This window comes from Oncorhynchus nerka, linkage group LG24, assembly GCF_034236695.1.
Source record: "Oncorhynchus nerka isolate Pitt River linkage group LG24, Oner_Uvic_2.0, whole genome shotgun sequence".
NCBI lineage: Eukaryota > Metazoa > Chordata > Actinopteri > Salmoniformes > Salmonidae > Oncorhynchus > Oncorhynchus nerka.
This window is the reverse complement of record NC_088419.1, coordinates 18,117,590-18,133,342: the sequence shown is the minus strand read 5'-3', so window position 1 is coordinate 18,133,342 and position 15,753 is coordinate 18,117,590.

Below are 15,753 nucleotides of genomic sequence, written 5' to 3'. Positions count from 1 at the left end.
CCAGTGAAGAACAAACACCATTGTAAATACAACCCATATTTATGCTTATTTATTTTCCCTTGTGTACTTTAACCATTTGTACATTGTTACATCACTGTATATACATGTAATATGACATTTGTAATGTCTTTATTGTTTTGAAACTTCTGTATGTGTAGTGTTTACTGTTCATTTTTATTGTTTATTTCACTTTTGTATATTATCTACCTCACTTGCTTTGGCAATGCTAACACATGTTGCCCATGCCAATAAAGCCCATTGATTTGAGAGAGAGAGCGATAATGTAAATAAAACCTCATATAACTCAAACGGAAAGCATTTGCATTTTTGCGCAGGTACTTTGAGATAATGTCTCAAACATTAAGTGATATTTTTTTCTCCAGAATCTAGAGATATTCCATATTTTAGAGCACACTATAAGGAGAATATTGAAACGAAGACATTGTCTTATGTATATTCTTCTGTATATCAAATTATATCTACAACTGTCTTATGATTTATATTATCGAGAGAGAGAGAGATAGAGAGAGAGAGAGAGAGAGAGAGAGAGAGAAAGAGAGAGAGAGAGAGCGAGAGAGAGAGAGAGAGAGAGAGAGAGACCTTTGTTATGGCAAGCTTAAATAATTTCAAGTGTAAAGATGTTCTTAAAAAATCCCATGGCCTCATTCTGTGTTAAATAATAGTGGTTAACATGACTTTTAAATGACTACCCGTACTCGGTACCCCACACATTCAATTATCTGTAAGGTCCCTCAATCGAGAAGGGAATTTCAAGCATAGATTAAACAACAAAGACCAGGGAGATTTTTCAATGCCTCACAAAGAAGGGCACCAATTGGTAGAAGACAAAAAAGCAGACACTGAATATCCCATTTGAGCATGGTGAAGTTATTCATTACACTTTAGATGGTGTATCAAGTCACCACAAAGATACAGGTGTCCTTCCTAACTCAGCTGCTGGAGAAGAAAACTGCTCACGGATTTCACCATGAGGCCAATGGTGATTTTAAAACAATTACAGAATTTAATGGCTGTGATTGGCAAAAACTGAGGATTAATCAACAACATTGTAGTTACTCCACAATACTAACAAAAATTGAAAAGAAGGATTAAAATATTCCAGAACATGCATCCTGTTTGCAAAAAGGCTCTTAAGTAATACTGGAAAAAAAATTGACAAAGAAATTAGCGCTTTGTATTCAGGACAAAAAGTTATGTTTGAGGCAAATCCAACACATCACTGAGTACCACTCTTCATATTTTCAAGCATGGTGCTCGCTGCATCATACCATTGGCAAGGGAGTTCTTTAGGACAAAAATGAATGGAATATAGCTAAGCACAGGCAAAATTCTAAAGGAAAATCTGCTTCAATGTGCTTTCCAATAGACACTGGGAGACAAATTCACCTTTCAGCAGGACAATAACACAAGGCACAATATACACTGGAGTTGCTTACCAAGATGACATTGAATGTTCCTTAATGGCCTAGCTACAGTTTTGACTTGACAGTTCTTGAATAATTTCAAAAAGAAGAATGGGCAGATATTGTACAATCCAGGTGTGCAAAGCTCTTAGAGACTTACCCAGAAAGACTCACAGCTGTAATCACTGCCAAAGGTGATTCTAACATGTATTGAATCAGGGGGGTGAATACTTATCTAATCAGGATATAGTGTTTAAATAACATTACAAGATATTTTGTCTAGATCATTGACTAAAAATGACAATTAAATACATTTTAATCCCACTTTGTAACACAACAAAAAAAAGTCAAGGGTTGTGAATACTTTCTGAAGGCACTCTATGCGAGAGGCTGAAGCCTGAGATGGGCTCATAGAACAAACAGGTCACATAATCTGCGTCCCAAATGACACCCTATCCCCTATGTAGTGCACTACTTTTGACCAGGACCAATAGATAGGGAAAAGGATCACATTTGGGACGCAACCATAAGATTGTTGTTGTTTATTTGCACGGTTGAGGTTAAGTGCATTGCTTTGGGGCAAAACAGGCAAAGGGAGTTAAGATGCTTGTCTATTGCTCTGAACTCTGGCCATGAGATCCTACTTCTAGCTGGACCTCTCAACTGTTTACTTGACATAAACCCTTTTGTGCTCTTTGGGGAGTATAGGTCACAAACTTCATCCATCGGGTTCGGTGTTGAGCTGTTTTCTCCACCTGTTGACGACTGCTCTGTATCTGCAGCAGGTAGGAGAGCAGACTATCACCAGCCTGACCATGCTACTCAGCACCTACGGAGTTAAACTAGGGGAATGTAATGGAAACTGTGGAGGAGAAAGGGAGAAGGGGGAGTGACAGACTGCTGCTGTCTGATTTATGAGAGCAGGGCTGACTGGGCGCTTTTCAAGCCATTCATTAGCTGTACCATGGGGAGGTGGTGGTGGGGGGTGTGCGTGCGTGTGTAGCTGGGTAGTAGCAGCCCTCTCTCTCTCGTGGCCTCTTTGCTGCCGTGCTAAGTGATGTGTGTCGTTATACTATAACATTCAGCAACTGTATCCTGCCCCATGTGTATGTTAAGATGGTCTGAGAGGGGAAAAGCTAGCTAAGCGCTAAGGCAAATGAAAACCCTGGGTAGAGCTCTAGCTAAATGCAGCAGACGGCTGGTGGCTGTTCTCGTATGGCACATATGGGAGTTTTTACAGCTCACAGTGGACAGTTTTCCCTTCTGTCAAAGCCGAGGCACTGTTAGCTACTAATGACCACGCTCTCTGCACCGACTAACAGATGGGTCTAGGTGAGGGAGAAAACATGAGGGAAAGAGCAAGCGAGAGTAAACGCAGAAAACAGGAGTGCTTTCCAAATGGCACCCTATTACTTATACAGGCCATAGGGCTCTGGTCAAAAGTAGTGTACTAAATAGGGAATAGGGTGCCATTTGGGATGCCTACAGGGACTATTCCACAGGGGGACCTTTCAGGCCCTCATTTATAATGTGCACTCTTTCAGACAGATGTATTTGGGGGCTTCCCGAGGTCTGTCAACAGTTTATTAATGAGAGTTTTAAAAGGTATGGGATTATCTCTTTGTCTCGAGTCAAACTGCTTTCATAGCATTGTAAAATATAACTGGATTTATTTTTACAGGTTACTAAATCGCCTTCCTGCATTCAGCCCATTATGTTAATGTCTCAGGAAAACAATGAAAAGCTTTCTTTAAAAAAAGGGACGTGTCCCCATCAAGCCCGCATGATGCACTGGGCCAAGTTCTCAACCACCCCCATTACACTGGGCCAAGTTCTCAACCACCTCCATTACACTGGGCCAAGTTCTCAACCACCCCCATTACACTGGGCCAAGTTCTCAACCACCCCCATTGCACTGGGCCAAGTTCTCAACCACCCCCATTACACTGGGCCAAGTTCTCAACCACTCCCATTGCACTGGGCCACGTTCTCAACCAACCCCATTACACTGGGCCAAGTTCTCAACCACCCCCATTGCACTGGGCCAAGTTCTCAACCACCCCCATTACACTGGGCCAAGTTCTCAACCACCCCCATTACACTGGGCCAAGTTCTCAACCACCCCCATTACACTGGGCCAAGTTCTCAACCACCCCCATTACACTGGGCCAAGTTCTCAACCACCCCCATTACACTGGGCCAAGTTCTCAACCACCTCCATTACACTGGGGCAAGTTCTCAACCACCCCCATTACACTGGGCCAAGTTCTCAACCACCCCCATTACACTGGGCCAAGTTCTCAACCACCCCCATTACACTGGGGCAAGTTCTCAACCACCCCCATTCCACTGGGCCAAGTTCTCAACCAACCCCATTACACTGGGCCAAGTTCTCAACCACCCCCATTACACTGGGCCAAGTTCTCAACCACCCCCATTACACTGGGCCAAGTTCTCAACCACCCCCATTACACTGGGCCAAGTTCTCAACCACCCCCATTGCACTGGGCCAAGTTCTCAACCACCCCATTACACTGGGCCAAGTTCTCAACCACCCCCATTACACTGGGCCAAGTTCTCAACCACCCCCATTGCACTGGGCCAAGTTCTCAACCACCCCATTACACTGGGCAAGGTTCTCAACCACCCCCATTACACTGGGCCAAGTTCTCAACCACCCCCATTACACTGGGCCAAGTTCTCAACCACCCCCATTACACTGGGCCAAGTTCTCAACCACCCCCATTGCACTGGGCCAAGTTCTCAACCACCCCCATTACACTGGGCCAAGTTCTCAACCACCCCCATTACACTGGGCCAAGTTCTCAACCACCCCCATTGCACTGGGCCAAGTTCTCAACCACCCCCATTGCACTGGGCCAAGTTCTCAACCACCCCCATTGCACTGGGCCAAGTTCTCAACCACCCCCATTACACTGGGCCAAGTTCTCAACCACCCCCATTGCACTGGGCCAAGTTCTCAACCACCCCCATTACACTGGGCCAAGTTCTCAACCACCCCCATTACACTGGGCCAAGTTCTCAACCACCCCCATTGCACTGGGCCAAGTTCTCAACCAACCCCATTGCACTGGGCCAAGTTCTCAACCAACCCCATTGCTCTGGGCCAAGTTCTCAACCAACCCCATTGCACTGGGCCAAGTTCTCAACCACCCCCATTACACTGGGCCAAGTTCTCAACCACCCCCATTGCAAGGCAATGGTGATTGTGATTGATACTCTAGAGTTTATGCCATGGTTGCACACATTTCTCAGGGAACTCAAAGCTTATCATAAACAATTAAGAGAAGGATAATATGTTGTCGTAAATCACTGAAAATACCTCATAAAATACCTCATAAAAGCATCTAAACAGTCCAAGGTCCTTCGATGAGAGTTTCTCTCCCTAGTTTACGAGGAGTTCTTTCCCTGCCAACCAAACACAGAAATAAAGATTAGTAAAGAAGCAAGAAAACCTTACAAATCACAATTCAACAAATGTAACCCTAAGCCTAATACACTATGTCTGTCTCCAATGCTCTATTCCCTACATAGTGCACTGGTCAACAGTAGTGCACTACGAAGGGAATAGAATGCCATTTGGGATGCAGCCTATATCCCCATACTAAGGAGGGAGTGTGCAGCTGTTTCAAGCCTACAACTTCTGCCTACATAGTGGCTGCTGGAAGCACTTTTAGTTCGCAGCATTGTGGCAAATACAAGCCTGCAAAGTTAATCAGCAAGTGTGGCCGTATCGTGAGGCTGGAAACAATTTGAACTCCTCGTCAAACGAAAGTGTTTGTGCTATTCCAGGCTCGTGTTTAGAAAAACATTGGGATGCACAATACTCCCTACATAGTGTACTACTTTTGAACAGGGCTATATGCACTACGCAGGGAATAGAATGCCATTTGGGACGTAGACTTGTACTCGTCTGCTCCCTGCTCCCTCACACTGGGTCATTGTGTTGTGTGCACTGGAGCGACCGGCCCTGGAACTCTGAGACTCTAGTGACCCGACAGGCCCCCTCTCAGCCCCTTTAACCCCCTGGAGGTCAGTCGTCAGCGGGCAGATCACAACCACCAAGGGGGTGAGTGAACGAGGACTAGAGGGGGAGGTAGGGACAGGAAGCAGCCGCTTGGCCTGGTCTGACCTCTAGCCCGGCTGCGTGGCTGCAGTTTTTCCACTGTGTGTTTCTTTCTGATGAACATGATGGGAGGAATTGACTGGCTGGTTCAAGAGAGCAGAGCAGGGCTGATGAGGTGACCGAGAACCTGCATTCTCTCATGTCTCTCTGGTTGTCTCGTTTTCTTTTTCATTTTTTTCTTTCTCTCTCTTTCCACTCTTCTATTCTCTTTCTCTTTCTCTCTTTCTCTCTCTCTCTTTCTGACCACAGAGGCAATTAAAAACGCAGGCCCAGCCAAGCCTGTCTTGTGTACTCTCAAACTCACCCATACTTCAAACACAGAGCAACTTACACTAGTCAATGCGTAGCTATGTGGCACTCCAGTCCCCTCCCCTCCACTCCACTCCAGTCCCCTCGACTCCACTCCACTCCCCTCCAGTCCAGTCCAATCTACTCCAGTCCACTCCACTCCAGTCCCCTCCACTCTATTCCACTCCCCTCCATTCCACTCCTCTCCAGTCCACTACAATCCATTTCACTCCCCTCCAGTCCACTCCCCTCCTTTCCCCTAAACTCCATTCCACTCCCCTCCTGTCCCCTAAACTCCATTCCACTCCCCTCCAGTCCTCTCCACTCCATTCCCCTCCAGTCTACTCCCCTCCTGTCCCCTAAACTCCATTCCACTCCCCTCCATTCCACTCCCCTCTAGTCCACTCTCCTCCATTCCACTCCCCTCCATTCCATTCCACTCCCCTCCAGTCCACTCCCCTCCATTCCACTCCCCTCCAGTCCACTCCCCTCTAGTCCACTCCCCTCTAGTCCACTCCCCTCCTGTCCCCTAAACTCCATTCCACTCCCCTCCATTCCGCTCCCCTCCAGTCCACTCCCCTCCATTCCACTCCCCTCCATTCCACTCCCCTCTAGTCCACTCTCCTCCATTCCACTCCCCTCCATTCCACTCCCCTCCAGTCCACTCCCCTCCATTCCACTCCCCTCCAGTCCACTCCCCTCTAGTCCACTCCCCTCTAGTCCACTCCCCTCCTGTCCCCTAAACTCCATTCCACTCCCCTCCATTCCGCTCCCCTCCAGTCCACTCCCCTCCATTCCACTCCCCTCCGGTCCACTCCACTCTATTCCACTCCCCTCCATTCCGCTCCCCTCCAGTCCACTCCCCTCCGTTCCACTCCCCTCCAGTCCCCTCCACTCAACTCCCTCCAGTCCCCTCCTGTCCCCTCCTCCAGTCCACTACAGTCCCCTCCACTCCAGTCCCCTCCCTTTCGAGTCCCCTCCCCTCCACTCCAGTCCACTCTACTCTATTCCACTCCCCTCCATTCCACTCCCCCCAGTCCACTCCAATCCATTCCACTCCCCTCCATTCCAGTCCCCTCCACTCAACTCCCCTCCAGTCCCATTCAGTCCACTTCAGTCCCCTTCACTCCCCTCCAGTCCACTCCCCTCCTGTCCCCTCCCCTCCATTCCACTACAGTCCCCTCCCCTCGAGTCCCCTCCACTCCAGTCCCCTCCACTCCAGTCCCCTTCCCTCCACTCCAGTCCAGTCCCCTCCAGTTCATTCCCCTCCCCTCCAGTCCAGTCCCCTCCAGTCCCCTCCCCTCCAGTCCAGTCAGCTGTTTGTGTCACACAAGGTAGTGAATCCCAGTGGAATAGGTCGTAGAAACACTCAGATGGTCTTATAGGTCTAATAACAATTCCTCCTCAGTATGGGCCAATGGGACCATGCCAACGTCTCCACATTACAATGGTCCACCTGAATAGAACCAGGATTATAATTACAGAGCTAGAGCCACAGAAAGCCCCCCGGAGCCTAGACTCCCCCACTCCAGCTGTAGGTTGTCAAAAAAGCTTTGCCTGTCCACCACTTAGAGTCAGAAATAAAGTACCATTTATATTCATTTATTCATCCCCACAATTATTCAGAGACGCCCAGGACACATGTAAATTAAGAGGGCCCGTTCTTCATCTGAATCTATGAAACTAAAGCAGGAGGCTAGATTGAAATGCTGTCACCTTCTGTGTTGAGTGTAATGGCAGGGCTGTCAGTCAGATCTGGCAGGCTATAGCAGGGCAGCTACTGTTCCCTGCAATTGTTGGGGCTGTGTCAAATGTAGTGCACTATTAAGGGAATAGGGTGCCTTTTGGAACTCAACCTGTGTCATTTCCTGCAGAGCCAGTCCTGCATCCGGGGTGGGGAAACAGATGTTATTGTGACAGAGTAATGTTGTCACACAAACAAGCCGAGGCACACAGACTTTACCTCCCTCCCTCCACTGATGGAATATATGGCCTGACAGACCTCTGTGATGGAACCACTGATGTCCTGATGTCCCTAATACTCTCCTTTGCCTGCGTTTTGATTGAAGCATATGATCTCGTTTAAAAAGGCCATCAACGAGATGGTGAATACATGTCTTAAATGCACACACTTTATGCATGCATATTGCAGTATACAGATGTTGGGCCAATCACTGAATGTACAACACATTATGAACACCTGCTCTTTCCATGACATAGACTGGTGAATCCAGGTGAAAGCTATGATCCCTTATTGGATTCCTTATTAATGTCACTTGTTAAATCCACTTCAATCAGTGTAGATGAAGAGGAGACAGGTTAAAGAAGGATTTTTAGGCCTTGAGACAATTGAGACATGGATTGTGTGCCATTCAGAGGGTGAATGGGCAAGACAAAATATTTAAGTGCCTTTGAACGGGGGGTGCAACTCAATATTAGGAAGGTGTTATTAATGTTTCGTATACTCAGTGTATGCACATTGACGCATTCAATCAGGAACACAATCATTGTAGTGCAGGTTTAGGAGTTTTGCACACATTCGATAGGAGTGGTGGGAATGACAAAGTCACAGGGTAATTACAGACCCTTAGTTCTCTCATCCTTAGTTCTCTCATTTGACAGCACACTTCAAAAAACATCTCAAAGTAATAACAACTTTATTAGAAGTTATAGATTCCTTTCTATTGGTGGTTTTGTCACTGGCAGGGAAGGAAAATAGCTCTGGGCACATTGTCAATCATCTCCAGAATATTTTACAGAAAAATAAATATCTTGGAATCTATGAAGAAAAATGTTTTAAGCAAAAAGTCAGTGGAATCTCTATGGGAATGTGGAGATACAAATACAATGACCAGCCTGATCTAACAACAAACCCTCTGTGGATAAGTCCAGATAAAAAGCTAAAGTGAACTCATGCTTGTGATCTCTACTCTCCTGTGCTGTGTGCAGTGTGCCTGCGAGTGTGTGTGCGTGTGCCTGCATGTGATTGTGTGTGCCTGCATGTGAGTGTGTGTGCCTGCATGTGAGTGTGTGTGCCTGCGTGTGAGTGTGCGTGCCTGTGTGTGCCTGCATGTGAGTGTGCATGCCTGTGTGTGTGTGTGTGTGTGTGAGTGTGCGTGCCTGTGTGTGTGCGTGCGTGTGTGTGTGTGTGCGTGCGTGCCTGTGTGTGTGTGTGAGTGTGCGTGCCTCTGTGTGTGTGTGTGTGTGTGCCTGTGTGTGTGTGTGTGTGTGTGTGTGTGTGTGTGTGTGTGTGTGTGTGTGTGTGTGTGTGTGTGTGTGTGTGTGTGTGTGTGTGTGTGAGTGAGTGTGCGTGCCTGTGTGTGTGCAGCACTAAGTAAAGCCTGGGCCCTAGCTCCATAAAAGGGATATATTAATGGATGAAACTGCATCCAGACAGCAGCCATATTCTAAATGTATGGCAGAGTCATTTGTTGGCATGATTAACATGTCTGAAAATACAACCACACCAAAGGAACGGGCTGCGCTTACGACGACTAATCTCAGACCAGGCTTTAAATCAAAATCTCAAGAACTGCTGATAGGCAGAGGCTAAGCCATCACATGCAGGAAGAATCTAATGGTTTACACGTTCCTTTGTCCACTTTCATGTTTCACAATTTCCTTCCTCCCAGCATGCACCACCAGACCCATGGTTTCTATTTCTGGGGTACTTCTGGTCCAGAGTGGACCGTTGTGTGTAGGTTTGCGTTACATTGTATGGAGATTAGTTTTATGTTGTGTGGAGATGTGTGTTGTAATGTGTGGAGATTTGTGTTGTGTTGAAATGTGTGTTGTGTTGAGATTTGTGTTGTGTGGAGATTTGTGTTGCATTGCGTGTAGGTTTGCGTTATAGACTTCATCATAAATCTGACTTCCCCTCTCATTCAGTACCTCTGCCTTCTCAATCCATATTTTTTTATCTTCAAAGGTTGCTCATGTGTAGTGCTAAACCAATACCGTAGTCAGCCAACTGTAGTCTTGGTTGTTGTCATTGTCACCTGTCACAATATACAGAATAAAAAACAGCTATAACATGTTGCATGTACAGTGCATTCGGAAAGAATTCAGACCCCTTGTCTTTTTCCACATTTTGTTACGGTATGTTATTTTTATTCTAAAATGGATTAAAACGTGTTTTCCCCTCATCAATCTACACACAATACCCAATAATGACAAAGCAAAAACTGTTTTTAAGACATTTGAGCAAATGTATAAAAAATACAATTACTCAGTACTTTGTTGATGCACCTTTGGCAGCGATTACATCCTTGAGTCTTCTTGGGTTTGACGCTACAAGCTTGGCACACCTGACTTGGGGAGTTTCTCCCATTCTTCTCTGCAGATTCTCTCAAGCTCTGTCAGGTTTGACGGGGAATGTCGCTGCACAGCTATTTTCAGGTATATCCAGAGATGTTCACTCGGGTTCAATCAGGCTCTGGCTGGGCCACTCAAGGACATTCAGAGACTTGTCCCGAAGCAACTCCTGCGTTGTGTTGGCTGTGTGGTTAGGGTCGTTGCCCTGTTGGAAGGTGAACCTTCAACCCAGTCTGAGGTCCTGAGGGCTCTGGAGAAGGTTTTCATCAAGGATCTCTCTGTACTTTGCTACTTTCATCATTCCCTTGATCCTGACTAGTCTCCCAGTCCCCACCGCTGAAAAACATCCCCACAGCATGATGCTGCCACCACCATGCTTCACCGTAGGGATGGTGCCAGGTTTCTTCCAGACGTGATGCTTGGCATTCAGGCCAAAATGTTCAATCTTGGTTTCATCAGACCAGAGAATCTTGTTTCTCATGGTCTGAGTCTTTAGGGGACTTTTGGCAAACTCCAAACAGGCTGTCATGTGCCTTTTACTGAGGAGTGGCTTCCCGTCTGGCCGAGATGGTTGTCCTTCTGGAAGAGAAGGAGAGGAAATCTGGAGTTCTGTCAGATTGACCATCAGGTTCTTGGCCATGTCCCTGACCAAGGTCCTTCTCCCCTGATTGCTCAGTTTGGCCGGGCAGCCAGCTCTAGGAAGAGTCTTGATGTTTCCAAACTTCTTCCATTTAAGAATGATGGAGACCTCTGTGTTCTTGGGGACATTCAATGCTGCAGAAATGTTTTGGAAATGTTTTGGTACCCTTCCCCCCATCAGTTTCCCGTGTGTATCTAGAATGGTCCTCCACCCAAAGGACATCCAGCCAATAGCCGGTAGGCCGTCAATGTAAATAAGAATTTATTCTTAACTGACTTGCCTAGTTAAATAAAAAAATAAAACACTTCAATGCTTCCCACAGTTGTGTGGAGTTAAGATGGGCCAGCATCTCTGCAGAACCCTTTCAACACCTTGTAGAGTCCATGCCAAGACGAATTGAGGCTGTTCTGATTGCAAAAGTGGGAGGGTCTGCAACTCAATATTAGGAAGGTGTTTGGTATACTCAGTGTATATGGGACATATCAATGATTTAATCAACTTATAAAGTAATGGAATTGCTTCCTTGGATATCCATTCAAATTGTAACATTTGTTACACAGCAACTAATATGAACAGTAAAACATCTTCTCAGTAGCATCTCTCATCTCTCTCCAAGCTGTGCCTTCATTGAGCTCACTTAAGGCATCAGAATGCTTTAACCGAGCAGGTGTGCTCGCATACTCCCTTAAAAGACGTTCAGTTGAAAAACGGTGAAAAAAAGCAGCAATAGTCCCGTGTGGCTCTGTTGGTAGAGCATGGCTCTTGGGTTGTGGGTTCAATTCCCACAGGGGACAAGTAAGAAAATGTTGGCACTCACTACTATAAGTCGCTCTGGATGAAAGTGTCTGCCAAATGACCTAAATGTAGTACTGTTTGTCCATTTTGAGATGCCATAGCCAGAATAACGTTTTTGCCAAAGACATCTTAGTCGTGCAGTTTTACTAGTAATCTCTCGTTGAATGAAAACAAAGACTTTACTGAAGAATCCCTACTGTTGACCAATCTCCTACGAAGGGGCGTAGACTTCGGCTCTGAAATTTGTGTGCCCAAACAGCCGAAGGCCAAACGAACCAAAACGTCACAATATTTCATCATAATATATGCACAAACTTTTCCGAACTGTTTCGGCTGGGAAGCATGTGGACACCTTTAGTAATGCAGCTAGCAGCACATTTTCCAGCAGGCAGGAATGTGTGTGCGTGCGTGCCTCCATGCACAGCCATCCAATGTGATGAGGCAGATTGGGCCTCATTAGGAAACATGAAATGCCATGTCAGTGACCTATGATGTCATAGTAGAACGTTAAAAACACTGCCTCACTGTCTCTGAGCTATAAAGTGCAGAAGAATCTTTCTGTCATCGGGATCTTAAAGAGTGCATGGAAGGTCAGGGCTGAGGTATTAAACTGATTTAGAAAAAGAGAATATCACCTACTCTCAGAATATTGGTGTGTCAATCACAGAGCAGGGGCTGGAGCCTATTCTCCTGGATATCAAAGAGAACCAAGAGCAGGAGTACAACTCATAGAGCGTGATGTGTTGCTGAGACTGAAGTATGCATGCAGACCCACAGCTAAACACACACACACATATTGGTAACACCCACAAATCAATGTAGTCATAGCATACAGACTAGGTAATTGTCTAGGTGCCTCTTCTCCACAGGTATCAACTTAATGTGTCAGCCAATCAAGAGAGACTCTGCATGGTCCTCACTTTTACTCTGCTCTAATTGGCTGGGGATCAAGTGTTATGTTGACTTGTTTCCAAAGCTCTCCCTCCCTCCCTTGTATCCTGCCTCTGAACTGCATGTCGTTTCCTATTAGATGGTAAATCATTGGCACAAAGGACCTTCTGAAGCTCCATCTGATCACTGCAAAACTGTCGAGCTCACTTCACTTCACAGCTCCTCTCCCTTCACAGCTCCTCTCCCTTCACAGCTCCTCTCACGTCACCTCACAGCTCCCTTTCTTTAATAAGATAAATCAAAGAGTGTGTAGAGTTGTTGAGAGAGCTCAGCCCCCCTGGTGCAGAATCCCCACTCCTCTTTGCTGTGATGACTCAGCAGAATTCTCAACGACTGTGTCCCAAAAGGCACCCTTTTCCCCTGTAGCTACCTGGTCAAAATTAGCGCACTGTAGATGGAATAGAATGCCATTTGGGATGCAGAAATAGTACCACTGACCTGAGGCAGAAGAATTACTGTGATACCACAAGAAGCAGAGAAGACCCACCATGCTACGCAGACAGTTCAATAATCATCCCTTTCTCAATGACAGTAACACCAACGAATGGATATCTGCACTGTAAAACTCCAGCCACAGAGTTCTGTAGATCAATGTGGCAGCGCCTGTTGTCAGTATGACTGTATCACTGCGATTAGACTGCTTGATTTGTGTGTGTGTGTGTGTGTGTGTGTGTGTGTGTGTGTGTGTGTGTGTGTGTGTGTGTGTGTCAGAGTGAGTCAATGTATGGTTCAGTATGTTCCCTATGTAACTGAGTTACTGTGATGGGTTTAATACAATAAAGGTGTCAGCATGCTTCAGTTCGTCTGGCGCCGAACTCGGCTAGCCGAACTGAACGAGTGTGCTCGTATACTCCCTTATAAGACGCTTCACTTGAGAAATTAGGAAAAAGCTGAAATAGTACTGGTTGTCAATTTTGAGACGCCATAGCCACTTCCTCAAAATAGTCCGAACGAATCTAAGATAACTCAAGAAATCTGTCAATAGTTTTGACCTTTTTGCAGAAGAGATCTAAGTCGTGGAATTTTACATTTTGCAATTAAACGAGTTCTCTCTCGATGAATAACAACAAGACTTTATTGAAGAATCCCTACTGTTGACCAATCACCGACGAAGAGGCATAGACTTCGGCTCCGAACTTCTGATTGCCCTCCAGAAAAAATGCGTGCCCTAACAGCAGAATTTTTTTTTCAAAATGTCATCATAATATATCCACGAACTCTACCGAAATGTTTCGGCTGGGAAGCATGTGGACGCCTTAACAGTCTCTACAGCACACTGGGATCCCTGCTGGGACAGGCAGGCAGAGGGAGGAGAGAAACAGAGGAGAGAGAGAGAGCGATGGTGGGGATGGAAGAGGATTTTTATTTATTTAACCTTTATTTAACTAGGCAAGTCAGTTAAGAACAAATTCTTATTTTCAATGATAGCCTAGGAACAGTGGGTTAACTGCCATGTTCAGGGGCAAAACAACAGATTTTTTACCTTGTCAGCTCGGGGGTTTGATATGCAACCTTTCAGTTACTAGTCCAATGCTCTAACCACTAGGCTACCTGCCACCCCAAGGAAGGGAGGGAATAGAAATACAGAGGGGAGAGACAGACGGAGTAGAGTAGAGAGAGACAGAGAGAGACAGAGTAGAGAAAGAGAGGGAGAGACGGAGTAGAGTAGAGAGAGACAGAGAGAGACAGACGGAGTAGAGTAGAGAGAGACAGACGGAGTAGAGTAGAGAGAAACAGAGAGAGACAGAGAGAGACAGAGTAGAGAAAGAGAGGGAGAGACGGAGTAGAGTAGAGAGAGACAGAGAGAGACAGACGGAGTAGAGTAGAGAGAGACAGAGAGAGACAGAGTAGAGAAAGAGAGGGAGAAGGAAGAGCGAGAGAGAGAGAGAGAGAGAGAAAGAGATGTAGAGAGAGCGAGAGAGAGTGAGTAGAGAAAGAGAGGGAGAAACTGAGTAGAGTAGAGAGAGACAGAGTAGAGAAAGAGAGGGAGACGGAAGAGCGAGAGAGAGAGAGAAAGAGATGGAGTAGAGAGAGAGAGAGAGCGAGAGAGAGACGGAGTAGAGAGACGGAGTAGAGAGAGATACAGAGTAGAGAGAGAGACAGAGTAGAGAGAGAGAGCGAGACGGAGTAGAGAGACGGAGTAGAGAGAGAGACGGAGTAGAGAGAGAGAGAGCGAGAGAGAGACGGAGTAGAGAGACGGAGTAGAGAGAGAGACGGCGTAGAGAGAGAGAGAGAGCGAGAGGGAGACGGAGTAGAGAGACGGAGTAGAGAGAGAGACGGAGTAGAGAGAGAGAGAGCGAGAGGGAGACGGAGTAGAGAGACGGAGTAGAGAGAGAGACGGAGTAGAGAGAGAGAGAGAGCGAGAGGGAGACGGAGTAGAGAGACGGAGTAGAGAGAGAGACGGAGTAGAGAGAGAGAGAGCAAAAGAGAGTAGCCAGTGTAAAGGTAAGAGGTTACAGAGAGCTTGTGGTATGGCATCCTACAGATGGCGACTTAAGAAACTGAGAAGAGTTTATTTTAATAAAGAACCATCAACCAGCAGACAGACAGGACGTAGACAGCCCTATATAACAAGGAATCCCAAACACTGATGACCTAGAATGTAAGGAATGGAGAGTGATCACAACCCAGACAAACGAAAGCACAACTGAAACATGACTCATGATGCATGTCTGTCTATGTACATTCCCTAAGACAGCTAATAATAAAACATGGATTAATGGCACCATTAAAACTGCTATGCTGTCATCTCTCAGTGTGTCATCTCTGTTGGTAGGCGAGGGAGCACATTGATTGCACAAAGCCAATCTCTGTCTCTCTCTCTCATCTCACATCTCTCTCCCCCCTCCCCCTCTCTCTCTGAGAGGGGTGATGTGACAGGATGAGGCTATATAATCTCAGCTCCCTGGCTCTGCGGTGGGGCCTGCAGGCCCTGAGCAGACTGCTGGTCTACTGTCTGTCTGTCTGTCTGGCGCTCCTCCTGCCCTGCCTGGCTCCTCTCCCCTGGGTGACTGAACACTGATAACGCCTGGAACATGCTTACATCATCACTTGTGGTTAGCGGTTCATTCTGCAGAGAGCAGGGCTGGAGTGGGGAGAAAGGACAAGGCGGAGAGGAGAGTTATTGTGTCTTTCTGTGTCCCGCTCACTCACACATACTGAGCACATACTGTACCTGTATTCTAAGGTCATTC